Source organism: Triticum dicoccoides, chromosome 7B (assembly GCF_002162155.2).
Source record: "Triticum dicoccoides isolate Atlit2015 ecotype Zavitan chromosome 7B, WEW_v2.0, whole genome shotgun sequence".
Taxonomy (NCBI): Eukaryota; Viridiplantae; Streptophyta; class Magnoliopsida; order Poales; family Poaceae; genus Triticum; species Triticum dicoccoides.
This window is the reverse complement of record NC_041393.1, coordinates 577,752,918-577,766,088: the sequence shown is the minus strand read 5'-3', so window position 1 is coordinate 577,766,088 and position 13,171 is coordinate 577,752,918.

Genomic DNA, 13,171 nt, shown 5'->3' with positions numbered 1-13,171 from the left:
TCATGAAGTTTGTGAACCATACTTGATATTGTGAATTGATTGTTACTTGAGCATAAGAAATTATATAATGGAATCTATATATGTTGTTGTTATAAGAATGATCATGATTCCCTCATGTCCGTATTTTATTTTTATCGACACCTCTATCTCTAAACATGTGGACATATTTTTTGATATCGGCTTTCGCTTGAGGACAAGCGAGGTCTAAGCTTGGGGGGGTTGATACATCCATTTTGCATCATGCTTTTATATCAATATTTATTGCATTATGGGTTGTTATTACACATTATATCTCAATACTTATGGCTATTCTCTCTTATTTTACAAGGTTTACCATGAAGAGGGGGAATGCCGGCAGCTGGAATTCTGGCTGAAAAAAGGAGCAAACATTGGAAACCTATTCTGCACTGCTCCAAAAGTCCTGAAACTCCACGAAACCTGTTTTTGGATTTATTAAGAAATATTGAGTGAAAGAAATACATCAGGGGCCCACACCCTGTCCAGGAGGGTGGGGGCGCCCCCCCCCCCTTACTGGGCGCGCCCCCTGTCTCCTGGGCCCCCTGGTGGCCCTTCGGTGTCCATCTTCTGCTATATGAAGGCTTTTACCCTGGAAAAAATAGTGGGCAAGCTTACGGGACGAAACTCTGCCGCCACGAGGCGGAACCAATCTAGGGCTCTGTCAGAGCTATTCTGCCAGGGACACTTCCCTCCGGGAGGGGGAAATCATCACCAACAATCCTCTCATCGGGAGGGGGTCAATCTCCATCAACATCTTCACCAGCACCATCTCCTCTCAAACCCTAGTTCATCTCTTGTATCCAATCTTGTATCCAAAACCACAAATTGGTAGCTGTGGGTTGCTAGTAGTGCTGATTACTCCTTGTAGTTAATACTTATTGGTTTACTTGGTGGAAGATCATATGTTCAGATCCTTAATGCATATTATTACACCTCTGATTATGAACATAAATATGCTTTGTGAGTAGTTACGTTTGTTCCTGAGGACATGGGTGAAGTCTTGCTATTAGTAGTCATGTGAATTTGGTATTCGTTCGATATTTTGATGAGATGTATGTTGTCTTCTCCTCTAGTGGTGTCATTTGAACGTCGACTACATGACGCTTCACCATCATTGGGCCTAGAGGAGGGCATAGGGAAGTAATAAGTAGATGATGGGTTGCTAGAGTGACAGAAGCTTAAACCCTAGTTTATGCGTTGCTTCGTTAGGGGCTGATTTGGATCCACATGTTTCATGCTATGGTTAGTGTCGGTGTCAAAACCAGCGGATCTCGGGTAGGGGGTCCCGAACTGTGCGTCTAGGCGGATGATAACAGGAGACAAGGGACACGATGTTTTTACCCAGGTTCGTGCCCTCTCGATGGAGGTAAAACCCTACTCCTGCTTGATTAATATTGATGATATGGGTAGTACAAGAGTAGATCTACCACGAGATCAGAGAGGCTAAACCCTAGAAGCTAGCCTATGGTATGATTGTTGTTCGTCCTACGGACGAAAACCCTCCGGTTTATATAGACACCGAAGAGGGCTAGGGTTACACAGAGTCAGTTACAATGGGAGGAGATCTACATATCCGTATCGCCAAGCTTGCCTTCCACGCCAAGGAAAGTCCCATCCGGACACGGGACGAAGTCTTCAATCTTGTATCTTCATAGTTCAGGAGTCCGGCCAACGGTTATAGTCCGGTCATCCGGACACCCCCTAATCCGGGACTCCCTTAGTAGCCCCTAAACCAGGCTTCAATGACGACGAGTCCGGCTCGCAAATTGTCTTCGGCATTGCAAGGCGGGTTCCACCTCCGAATACTTCATAGAAGATTTTGAACACAAGGATAGTGTCGGGCTCTGCAAAACAAGTTCCACATACCATCATAGAGAGAATAATATTTCCACAAATCTAGTCTGCTGACATATTCTGCAGCGTGTCATCACGCCATGGCCAAGCCTTTATTCGAATCGTTTTACTATCCCTCCTCAGCGTGTTTAGAGAGGCAGTTTCCTTGGCACGTCTTGTCAAAGCAGAGATCGTGTCCCCTTATTCCGGGATTCTCATCAATACGGGCGTGGGTAACCCAACCGTGCCATTAATCATTGCGCTTGGGAGATAAGCGAGTCTTACCAGGCTGGTGGGGGTACATAGTTTTGTCCGCCCATATAAGGGGATAAGGATCCACCCTTTCCATCTACGCCTTCTTCCTCCTTTGCTTATCCATTTCCGTGCACTCTAGCTCCAGCGCCCAAGTCCGCACTTCCCACCTCAACCTTCTCCAGCCATGTCCGGAGCGGGAGGCAGGTGGATGGCCTCCTCCGTCATGGAGGGGCACATCAAAAAGTTGAGGAAAGCCGGATACTTGTCCAACGACATCACGCACCGGCTCCCAGATGAGGGGCAGCTCATCCCCACCCCTAGGCCCCATGAGAGGGTGGCGTTCCTCCCCCATTTCCTCCATGGACTGGGCTTCCCACTCCACCCATTTGTCCGGGGGCTCATGTTCTACTACGGCCTGGATTTCCACGATCTGGCCCCGAACTTCATCCTCAACATCTCGGCGTTTATCATCGTGTGCGAGGTCTTCCTCCGCATCAAGCCCCACTTCGGCTTATGGCTAAATACCTTCAATGTCAAGCCGAAGGTAGTGGGCGGCCGGCAAGCGGAGTGCGGAGGTGCCATGGTGGGCAAGATGCCCAACGTCACATGGCTCGAGGGCTCCTTTGTGGAAACCATCAAAGGGTGGCAATCGGGGTGGTCCTACATCACCGAGCCACGTGACCCTGAATGGGCAGCGGCCCCCGAATTCCAATCTGGCATCCCCACACGGCTCACCTCCTGGAAAGAGACGGGCCTGTCGTGGGGTAATTCGGAAGAGGTGACCGGACTCCAAACCTGCGTCCAAAACCTGGTGGACAAGAAGGTTAAACTTGTCAACGTAGTCCAGGTCATGCTCTTCTGCCGGATCCTCCCGTGTCAACGACGGGCCTTTAACTTGTGGGAGTTCGACCCGGCCCAGCACCAAACTTTGTCTAGGCTCTTCGGCACAACGCACGAGGATGCCTGGAAAGTGCTGTTCAAGGGCGCCGAGGTTCCCCCGCCCATTACTGAGGATCACGGATTCTGCCTGAAGCGCCAAGCCAGCGCGGTAAGCTTGTTTTACCCTTTACAAGATACTTGTTTTTCATAGTTTGACTCTACGCGGGATCTAAGCTCCTGTTCCTTTGACAGGACTGGAAGAAGACATCCGGACAGATTGACTGTCCGGCTCCTTTGCCCGAAGGCCCAGCAGATGCACGCTTGGCGAAGCTGCTGGTCCCGGTGCCTCACGTGGTGCTGGAGAGAAGGCCAAGAAGAAGGCCACGGGAACTCGAAAGAGTTCCCGGCGCCTGGTGGTGTCGGATTCATCGCCCGACGACCCCGAAGCGCACTCCTCCCCCGAAGACGAGGAGGAGGAAGAAGAAGCCTCTCCCCTCCAACGGGGGGAGGAAACAAAAGGAAGGCCGCCCCAACTGGGGAGGCCGGAGGGTCCAAGAAGGGAAAGACCCTTCTCCCGGACTACTCCACCAGCGCCGACGACGGCGGAGAGGAGTGGCCATCCAGGGCCAAGCCCCTGGAAAAATCATAAGTATCCGGATACCAGAATGACTCATGGCGTTCCTTTATTGCACAGTATCTTCTGACGCCGAATATAAATGCAGTCCGCCCAAGGCCCGGCTCGACGCTTCGTCGAGCGGCTCCCTGGATTCGTCGGATGTGAATAGTATTTCACTCCCGACTGCTACCTCCCCTCGCCCTGCGGGCGATGCCGAGGTGGAATCCCAAAAGGGGCTAAGCCAGGAGGAGGTGGTCCTGGAGGCGCCGCAAGGCGACCTCCCTGACTCTAGGCGCAAAGGGGATGAAATCCCAGAGGGATCTAAGTCTGGCCCTGGGCCGGACACCGCACCGGAACCTTCAGTGGTTCCGGAGTCCGGCAGGCGGCCCCCTCGTAAGAAGGGCAAGCCTATGACACTGGTGACCTCCGTCCAACTAGAGGCACCGGATAATTTGCTGGAGGTGCTTAATGGCGCCTCCATCGACGAGGAGCACCGCACCATTATGAGTGCGGTGATCCGGAAGGTTCAGTCCGTCAAGAGCGGGCTGACGGAAGCCTGTGCCAGCCTTCTAACAGGCTTTGAGGTATGTATTTAAGACATGTAAAAATATTACTGCATAGACAGTAGTCCCTAATGCTCAGTTTGGTGTTCGGGAAGAAAAGCCGGACTGAGGATCTAAAAAGATATACGCAGGAGTCTAACATAAATATGTCAATATGGGAATGCAGGCTGCGCTGCTGACCTCTGCCACACTGACTGCGGAGGTCAATGCATTGAAGCAGAGCCTCGAGCAGTCCGAGAACGAGCTCGGCCTTGCCAAGAAGCAGCTCGAGGACAAGGAAGGTAAGTAGTACCTTGTATAATGATATAAAAAGATCTGGTTGCAAATAATGATAGGACCAACGTGAGTATTACAGGGTCCACAACCGAGGTGGCGACCCTGAAGGAAGCGTTGTCCAAGGCCGAAGACAATGCGGCCACCGAGCGAGAAAAGCAGGAGGCTCGGGTGGCGGAGGTGCGGCAAGAGCTCCATGCTCTTGTGAAGAAACACGAGAGATTGGAGCTTGACTCAAAGACTCGAGAGTCCGAGCTTGCCTCGGCCCTTGAGAGCGCCAAATCTGCCAAGGCCGAAGCCCAAAAAGCCCTCCAGGAAATTGAGGCGATGAAGAAGATAGCGGCGGGTAAGGCATTTTTTATGCAAAGCAAGCACATGAAAGTGAATTACTTGTTACTTACCCGAGTCCGGAGCTTTCCAGGAGCATTCGCAGATCTGCCCTGCAGTGTGTCCGATGTTGCCGCATTCTACCGAGCCGAGGAAGGGAGCTCGACAGAGAAGGTGTTCTGGTCCCAGTATGTTGAGGCCGGACACCCGGTGCCCTTGAGCGACCAGCTGAAGCAGCTGGCCGAGCTCCATAAGGTAGCCGAACAGGCCATGAAGGGCCTAATAGTCCGGCTATGGCCTGGGAGGTCATGCCCGGGAGCTACTTTGGGTTGGTGAGGCGGCTGGTGGATGCCTGTCCACGGCTTGAAGTCATCAAGCGCTCCGTATGTATCAAAGGCGCCCGTCGGGCCCTTGCCCGTGCTAAAGTACACTGGGGCAAGCTGGATGCTGAGAAGCTGGTGACACATGGGCCACCGGAGGGGAAGGAGCATCGCAGGCCCGAGATGTATTATGAGGGCGTCCTGAAGGGTGCCCTCCTTGTGGCGAATGAATGTGCCAAGGATGTAATTTTTGAGTAAACTCGCTCGTGTTTATCATGTGCGCTAAAAACTTGTTCATATGCGCTAAGCAACGCTTGTTGAATTTAAAATATTACCTTCTGTGCGGCCGTTTATTGAATCTGAGAGATCCGAGTCGTCGGCTTCTACCCCCATGCCACGAGTGTTGGGGTGTTCGGGATAAACCTGAGCGCTCTTGTTCCCATTCTTGGGTCCTTTGAGGGAGGCGCTCAGCACAACGAACAAGACAATCGGACTATAATGCTTTATCACTCTCACTTAGCCATAGAATTCTATAATTTTAAATTTCGGCGAAGCCCCTAGTATTCGGAAGACTGAGTTCGGGGCGCTATCCACGCCTAGGCCGGACAAAGCCAGCTCCTCGCTCTAAGCGGCATAAGTCTTTAGGGACTCGAAAACCTCTCGAACAGTGACCAGCTCTCGCCCTATCATGACGGTCAGTTTTAGCTTTCTCTACTGAGGTGCTTAACCCAGCTCAACTGGGCCACAATCGCAGTAGTTCTCCCAGCGCTACCTTAGCCGATATAACGGAACGTAAGGTACCAAAACATGGGAGCCGGGCAAACCCAGCTATTGACCCAAGACATGATTCGGAGTCGATGCATATAATGCTATAAGTTCGGGGTGCCGCACTCGTGAGAGTATTCGGACTTCTCACACCATATTATGGGGTACTTAATCCCCTGGTGTGTTGGCCGTACCAAAGTGTATGGTTGCATAATGTCATGACTGAACATATTTACATAAAAAATGAATGCAATAATAGACAAGAGCTATGTATTGTTTATTAAAAGGTTGTTGTGAAAGCAGAACGATACAAATAGTGCGATAAGTGTGAGATAGGATTATTTGACATGTCCCCCTCCAGGGGCAAGCTGCGGGACTTTTATGTAAGACAGGTATTTAGCTTGTTATAGAGACCACCTGGACATGCGACGTAGCTTGCTGCCTCCCTGGCTGTTGCATCATGTGTTCGGTGATTGTACTGTCGGACAGGCCTTCCAGAGAGTGGAGTCCTGAAAGTAAGAAAAAAAAGAAATGACAAAATCGGGAGCCCCTAGTGCGGTTGAGCCGTATTGTGGGCGTGCCGTGGTTGTGCCCCTTCCCTTATGCCCATGGTATTTCCAAAGCATAATTATGTACGCGTGGTACTGGTTTCGCAATTTCGCGAGGGCTGGGGTTGGGGCCGCACTGCTACACTTGCTCGGAACGTGCCAGGCGGTCTTGATGTAGGTTACTCCGGGTGCACTTGACGGTGTCCGGATGTTTAATAGCTTGACTGGAGAATTGCCTTGAGAGGCTACTTTGTACTTCCGCCGCGAGGGCCACCGTATGCTCCTCCGTCCGGAGAGAGCGTTCGGTGTTTCCATTGACCGTAATGACTCCTCGAGGGCCTGGCATCTTGAGCTTGAGGTATACATAGTGCGGCACCGCATTGAACTTTGCAAATGCGATTCGTCCGAGCAGCGCGTGATAGCCGCTGCGGAACGGGACTATGTCAAAGATTAACTCCTCGCTTCGGAAATTATCCGGGGATCCGAAGACCACTTCGAGTGTAACTGAGCCTGTATAGTTGACCTCTACACCTGGTATGACACCTTTAAAGGTCGTCTTTGTGGGTTTAATCCTTGAGGTATCTATGCCCATTTTTCACACTGTATCCTGATAAAGCAGGTTCAGGCTGCTGCCGCCGTCCATAAGGACTCTAGTGTCATGAAATCCGTCAATGATTGGGTCTAGAACCAACGCGGCGAATCCACCATGGCAGATGCTAGTGGGGTGGTCCCTTCGCTCAAAAGTGATCGGGTAGGAGGACCATGGGTTGAACTTTGGGGCGACTGGCTCCAACGCATATACGTCCCTGAGTGCACGCTTCCGTTCCCTTTTGGGGATGTGGGTTGCATATATCATGTTCACCGTCCGCACTTGTGGGGGAAAGCCCTTTTGTCCCTTATTGTTCGGCGGCCGGGGCTCCTCCTCGTTATCGCTATGCAGCCCCTTGTCTCTGTTTTCGGCACTTAATTTGCCTGCTTGCTTGAACACCCAACAATCCCTGTTGGTGTGATTGGCTTGTGTTTCGGGGGTGCCGTGTATCTGGCACGAGCGATCGAGTATTCGGTCCAAACTGGACGGACCCGGAGTATTTCTTTTGAATGGCTTTTTCCGCTGACCGGGTTTAGAGCCTCTGAATCCGGCATTAACTGCCGTATCCTCGGCATTGTCGCCATTAATGCGGCGCTTGTGCTTGTTGCGATGTGACATGCCATTGTTGTCCTTGGTATCCGAATTACCAGGGCTCTTGGTCATGTTATTACTACGAGATAGCCAGCTGTCTTCTCCTACGCAAAAGCGGGTCATGAGTGTTGTGAGGGCTGCCATTGATTTTGGCTTTTCCTGTCCTAGGTGCCGGGCAAGCCATTCGTCTCGGATGTTATGTTTGAAGGCTGCAAGGGCCTCTACGTCTGGACAGTCGACTATTTATTTTTTCTTGGTTAGGAACCGTGTCCAGAATTGTTTGGCCGATTCCTCTGGCTGCTGAATTATGTGGCTTAGGTCATCGGCGTCTGGTGGTCGCACATAGGTGCCCTGGAAATTGTCAAGGAATGCGGCTTCCAGGTCCTCCCAGCAACCAATTGACTCTGCTGGCAAGCTGTTAAGCCAATGTCGAGCTGGTCCTTTAAGCTTGAGTGGGAGGTATTTGACAGCGTGTAGATCATCACCGCGGGCCATATGGATATGAAGGAGATAATCCTCGATCCATACCGCGGGATCTGTTGTGCCATCGTATGATTCGATGTTTACGGCTTAAAACCCTCAGGGATTTGATCATCCATTACTTCATTTGTGAAGCATAGTGGGTGTGCGGCGCCTCTGTACTGGGCTATATCATGACGTAGCCCAGATGAGCTTTGTCTACTGTGTTCGGCCTGGCCGTATTTGCCATATCCGGCGTAACGGTTATCGTCACGTGTCGTGGGGCGCCCACGTGATTCGTAGATCGATCTTGTTTGCCTTGCCTTGTCCTCCAATATGTCTCGCAGGTCTGGCGCATTTCCCCGTGCCTTGGTATTTTTTGAGCGACGTCGGGGTGCAGCTTGAATTGATGGCCGAGAGGCCTCTCTGTCGCAGCCACGAGGTGGCCGGTCGGCAGCGTCGTGCGCTGGTGATGTAGGTTTAGGTACTTCCTCCTCTAGTCGGGGTAGAAGCCTGCGCTTTGGGTAGCTCTTGGAGGGGCGTTCGAGTTCGTACTCTTCGGCCGCAAGGACTTCAGTCCATCTGTCGGCTAGCAAATCTTGGTCAGCTCTAAGCTGCTGCTGTTTTTTCTTGAGGCTGCTCGCCATGGCCATAAGCATGCATTTGAAACGCTCTTGTTCGACGAGATCCTTAGGCACGACAAATTCACCGTCGAGGCTTGCTTCATCTTCGGAGGGAGGCATGTAATTATCGTCCTCTACCTCTCTGTCTGCCGCTCTCTCATGAGGGCTGGCTTCTCCATCCTCCTGTGCTGAATCCTGCTGGAGGGGGTTGTCTTCGGCGCTGTCCGGAGTGTTATTATCTCCTGTGCCGGAATCGCCGTTTTTGCTTTGGCGGGATTTAGAGCGGCGCCGCTGACGCTGGCGCTTAGGCTGCTTCTTGGAGGGGTCATCCTCCGTTGTTCCATCGCCATTCCCTTCTTTTGGGGTGTCCACCATGTATATGTCATATGATGAGGTGGCCTTCCAGTGCCCTATAGGCGTTGGTTCTTCATCGTCTCCTGCATCGGCGTCTATACCGTCGATGTCTTCGGAGTCGAAGTCGAGCATGTCGGTTAAATCATCGACAGTGGCTATGAAGTGGGTGGTGGGTGGGCTTTGAATTTCTTCGTCGTCCGCATCCCAACCTTGCTGACCATAGTCCGGCCAGGGCTCTCCTGATAAAGAGAGAGACTTTAGTGAATTCAGAATGTCCCCGAAGGGCAAGTGCTGAAAGATGTCCGCGGCGGCGAACTCCATGATCGGCGCCCAATCGGGTTCGATCGGCAGGGGCGCGGAAGGTTCGGATTCCGGAAAGGAGTCCGGCACCTGGGAGTCACGAGCTTCGTAAAGGACAAGGCTAGTGTTCGGCTCGATCGTCGTAGGGATTGCAGCCCCCGAGGCGGTGTCCAGCCACCCGTCCTCGATTGGCGCAGTCGGCTCCGAGCTAAGGGTCGGAGCGGACGCTGGGGCGGCCTCCTGGACATTGTTTGGCGGCAGAGCTAGATCATGCCCATCGTGACAGTGCGGCGCGCCCGGCTATGGCTCGAATCCGTCGAAGATCAAGTCTCCGCGGATGTCGGCCGTGTAGTTCAAACTTCCAAATCTGACCTGATGGCCATGGGCGTAGCTTTCGATCTGCTCCAGATGGCCAAGCGAATTGGCCCGTAGTGCAAAGCCGCCGAATACGAAGATCTGTCTGGGGAGAAAAGTCTCACCCTGGACCGCTTCGTTGTTGATGACCGGAGGAGCCATCGGGCCTAAAGATGACGACACATAGGAACTCTCAATGAAAGCACCAATGTCGGTGTCAAAACCGGCAGATCTCGGGTAGGGGGTCCCGAACTGTGCGTCTAGGCGGATGGTAATAGGAGACAAGGGACATGATGTTTTTACCCAGGTTCGGGCCCTCTCGATGGAGGTAAAACCCTACTCCTGCTTGATTAATATTGATGATATGGGTAGTACAAGAGTAGATCCACACGAGATCAAAGAGGCTAAACCCTAGAAGCTAGCCTATGGTATGATTGTTGTTCGTCCTACATACTAAAACCCTTCGGTTTATATAGACACCCGAGAGGGCTAGGGTTACACAGAGTCGGTTACAATGGGAGGAGATCTACATATCCGTATCGCAAAGCTTGCCTTCCACGCCAAGGAAAGTCCCATCCCGACACGGGACGAAGTCTTCAATCTTGTATCTTCATAGTCCAGGAGTCCGGCCAACGGTTATAGTCTGGTCATCCGGACACCCCCTAATCCGGGACTCCCTCAGTTAGGTTTACCTTCATACTTTTGTTGTAGTTGTGGATGCTTTCAATAGGGGTTAATCATAAGTGGGATGCTTGTCCAAGTAAGGGCAGTACCCAAGCACAGGTCCACCCACATATCAAATTATCAAAAGTACCGAACGCGAATCAAATGAGCTTGATGAAAACTAGCTTGACGATAATTCCCATGTGTCCTCGAGAGCTCCTTTATCATTATTAGAAATTGTCCAGGATTATCCTTTGCTACATAAAGGATTGGGCCACCTTGCTGCACTTTATTTACTTTGTTTACTTGTTACTCGTTACTATTTATCTTATCACAAAACTATCTATCACCTACAATTTCAGTGCTTGCAGAAAATCTTACTGAAAACCGCTTATCATTTCCTTCTGCTCCTCGTTGGGTTCGACACTCTTACTTATCGAAAGGACTACGATAGATCCCCTACACTTGTGGGGCATCAATGACCACGATCATATGTTTGCATGGAGTTCCGAGGAGCATCGTATCAGATAGAGGAACTCAGTTTACCTCAAAGTTCTGGAATCAGTTGCACGAAACTTGAAGGAAATATGCCCTAGAGGCAATAATAAAGTTATTATTTATTTCCTTATATCATGATAAATGTTTATTATTCATGCTAGAATTGTATTAACTGGAAACATAATACATGTGTGAATACATAGACAAACATAATGTCACTAGTATTCCTCTACTTGACTAGCTCGTTAATCAAAGATGGTTGTGTTTCCTAACCATAGACATGAGTTGTCAATTGATTAACGGGATCACATCATTAGGAGAATGATGTGATTGACTTAAACCATTCCGTTAGCTTAGCACTTGGTCGTTTAGTACGTTGCTATTGCTTTCTCCATGACTTATACATGTTCCTACAACTATGAGATTATGCAACTCCCGTTTACTGGAGGAACACTTTGCGTGCTACCAAACATCACAACGTAACTGGGTGATTATAAAGGAGCTCTACATGTGTCTCCAAAGGTACATGTTGAGTTGGCGTATTTCGAGATTAGGTTTTGTCACTCCGATTGTCGGAGAGGTATCTCTGGGCCCTCTCGGTAATGCACATCACTATAAGCCTTGCAAGCAATGTAGCTAATGAGTTAGTTACGGAATGATGCATTACATAACGAGTAAAGAGACTTGCCAGTAACGAGATTGAACTAGGTATTAAGATACCGACGATCAAATCTCGGGCAAGTAACATACCGATAAAAAAGGGAACAACATATATTGTTATGCGGTTTAACCGATAAAGATCTTCGTAGAATATGTAGGAGCCAATATGAGCATCCAGGTTCCGCTATTGGTTATTGACCGGAAACGTGTCTCGGCCATGTCTACATAGTTCTCGAACCCATAGGGTCTGCACGCTTAAAGTTAGATGATAGTTATATTATGAGTTCATGTATTTTGATGTACCGAAGATAGTTCGGAGTCCCGGATGTGATCACGGACATGACGAGGAGTCTCGAAATGGTCGAGACATGAAGATTAATATATTGGACGACTATATTCGGACACTGGAATGATTCTGGGGGTTATCGGATATATACCGGAGTACCGGGGGGTTACCGGAACCCCCCGGGGGGTTAATGGGCCTCATGGGCCCAACGTGGAGAAGAGGAGGGGTGGCCAGGGCAGGGCGTGCGCCCCCTCCCCCTCTAGTCCGAATAGGACAAGGAGGGGGGCTTTCCTTCCTCCCCTCTCTCCCTTCCTTTCCCCTCTCCTACTTGGACAAGGAAAGGAGGGAGTCCTACTCTGGGAGTAGGACTCCTCCTGACGCGCCCCCTCCTGGCCGTCCGCCCCCTCCCCCTTGCTCCTTTATATACGGGGGCAGGGGGCACATCTAGACACAACAACAATTGATCCTTGAGATCAATTAGCCGTGTGCGGTGCCCCCCTCCACCATATGCCACCTCGATAATATCGTAGCGGTGCTTAGGCGAAGCCCTACGTCGGTAGAACATCATCATCGTCACCACGCCGTCGTGCTGACGGAACTCTCCCTTGATACTCGGATGGATCGGAGTTCGAGGGACGTCATCGAGCTGAACGTGTGCAAGAACTTGGAGGTGCCGTGCTTTCGGTGCTTGATCGGTTGGGCCATGAAGACGTACGACTACATCAACCGCATTGTGCTAACACTTCCGCTTTCGGTCTATGAGGGTACATGGACAACACTCTCCCCTCTCGTTGCTATACATCACCATGATCTTGCGTGTGCGTAGGAATTATTTTTGAAATTACTACGTTCCCCAACAGTGGCATCTGAGCCAGGTTTTATGCATAGATGTTATATGCACGAGTAGAACAGAAGTGAGTTGTGGGCGATACAAGTCATACTGCTTACCATCATGTCATACTTTGGTTCGGCGGTATTGTTGGATGAAGCGGCCCGTGCCGACATTACTCGTACGCTTACGCGAGACTGGTTCTACCGACGTGCTTTGCACATAGGTGGCTGGCGGGTGTCAGTTTCTCCAACTTTAGTTGAACCGACTGTGGCTACGCCCGGTCCTTGAGAAGGTTAAAACAGCACTAACTTGACGAACTATCATTGTGGTTTTGATGCGTAGGTAAGAACGATTCTTGCTCAGCCCGTAGCAGCCACGTAAAACTTGCAACAACAAAGTAGAGGACGTCTAACTTATTTTTGCAGGGCTTGTTGTGATGTGATATGGTCAAGACGTGGTGCTATATTTTATTGTATGAGATGATCATGTTTTGTAACCGAGTTATCGGCTACTGGCAGGAGCCATATGGTTGTCACTTTATTGTATGCAATGCAATCGCCCTGTA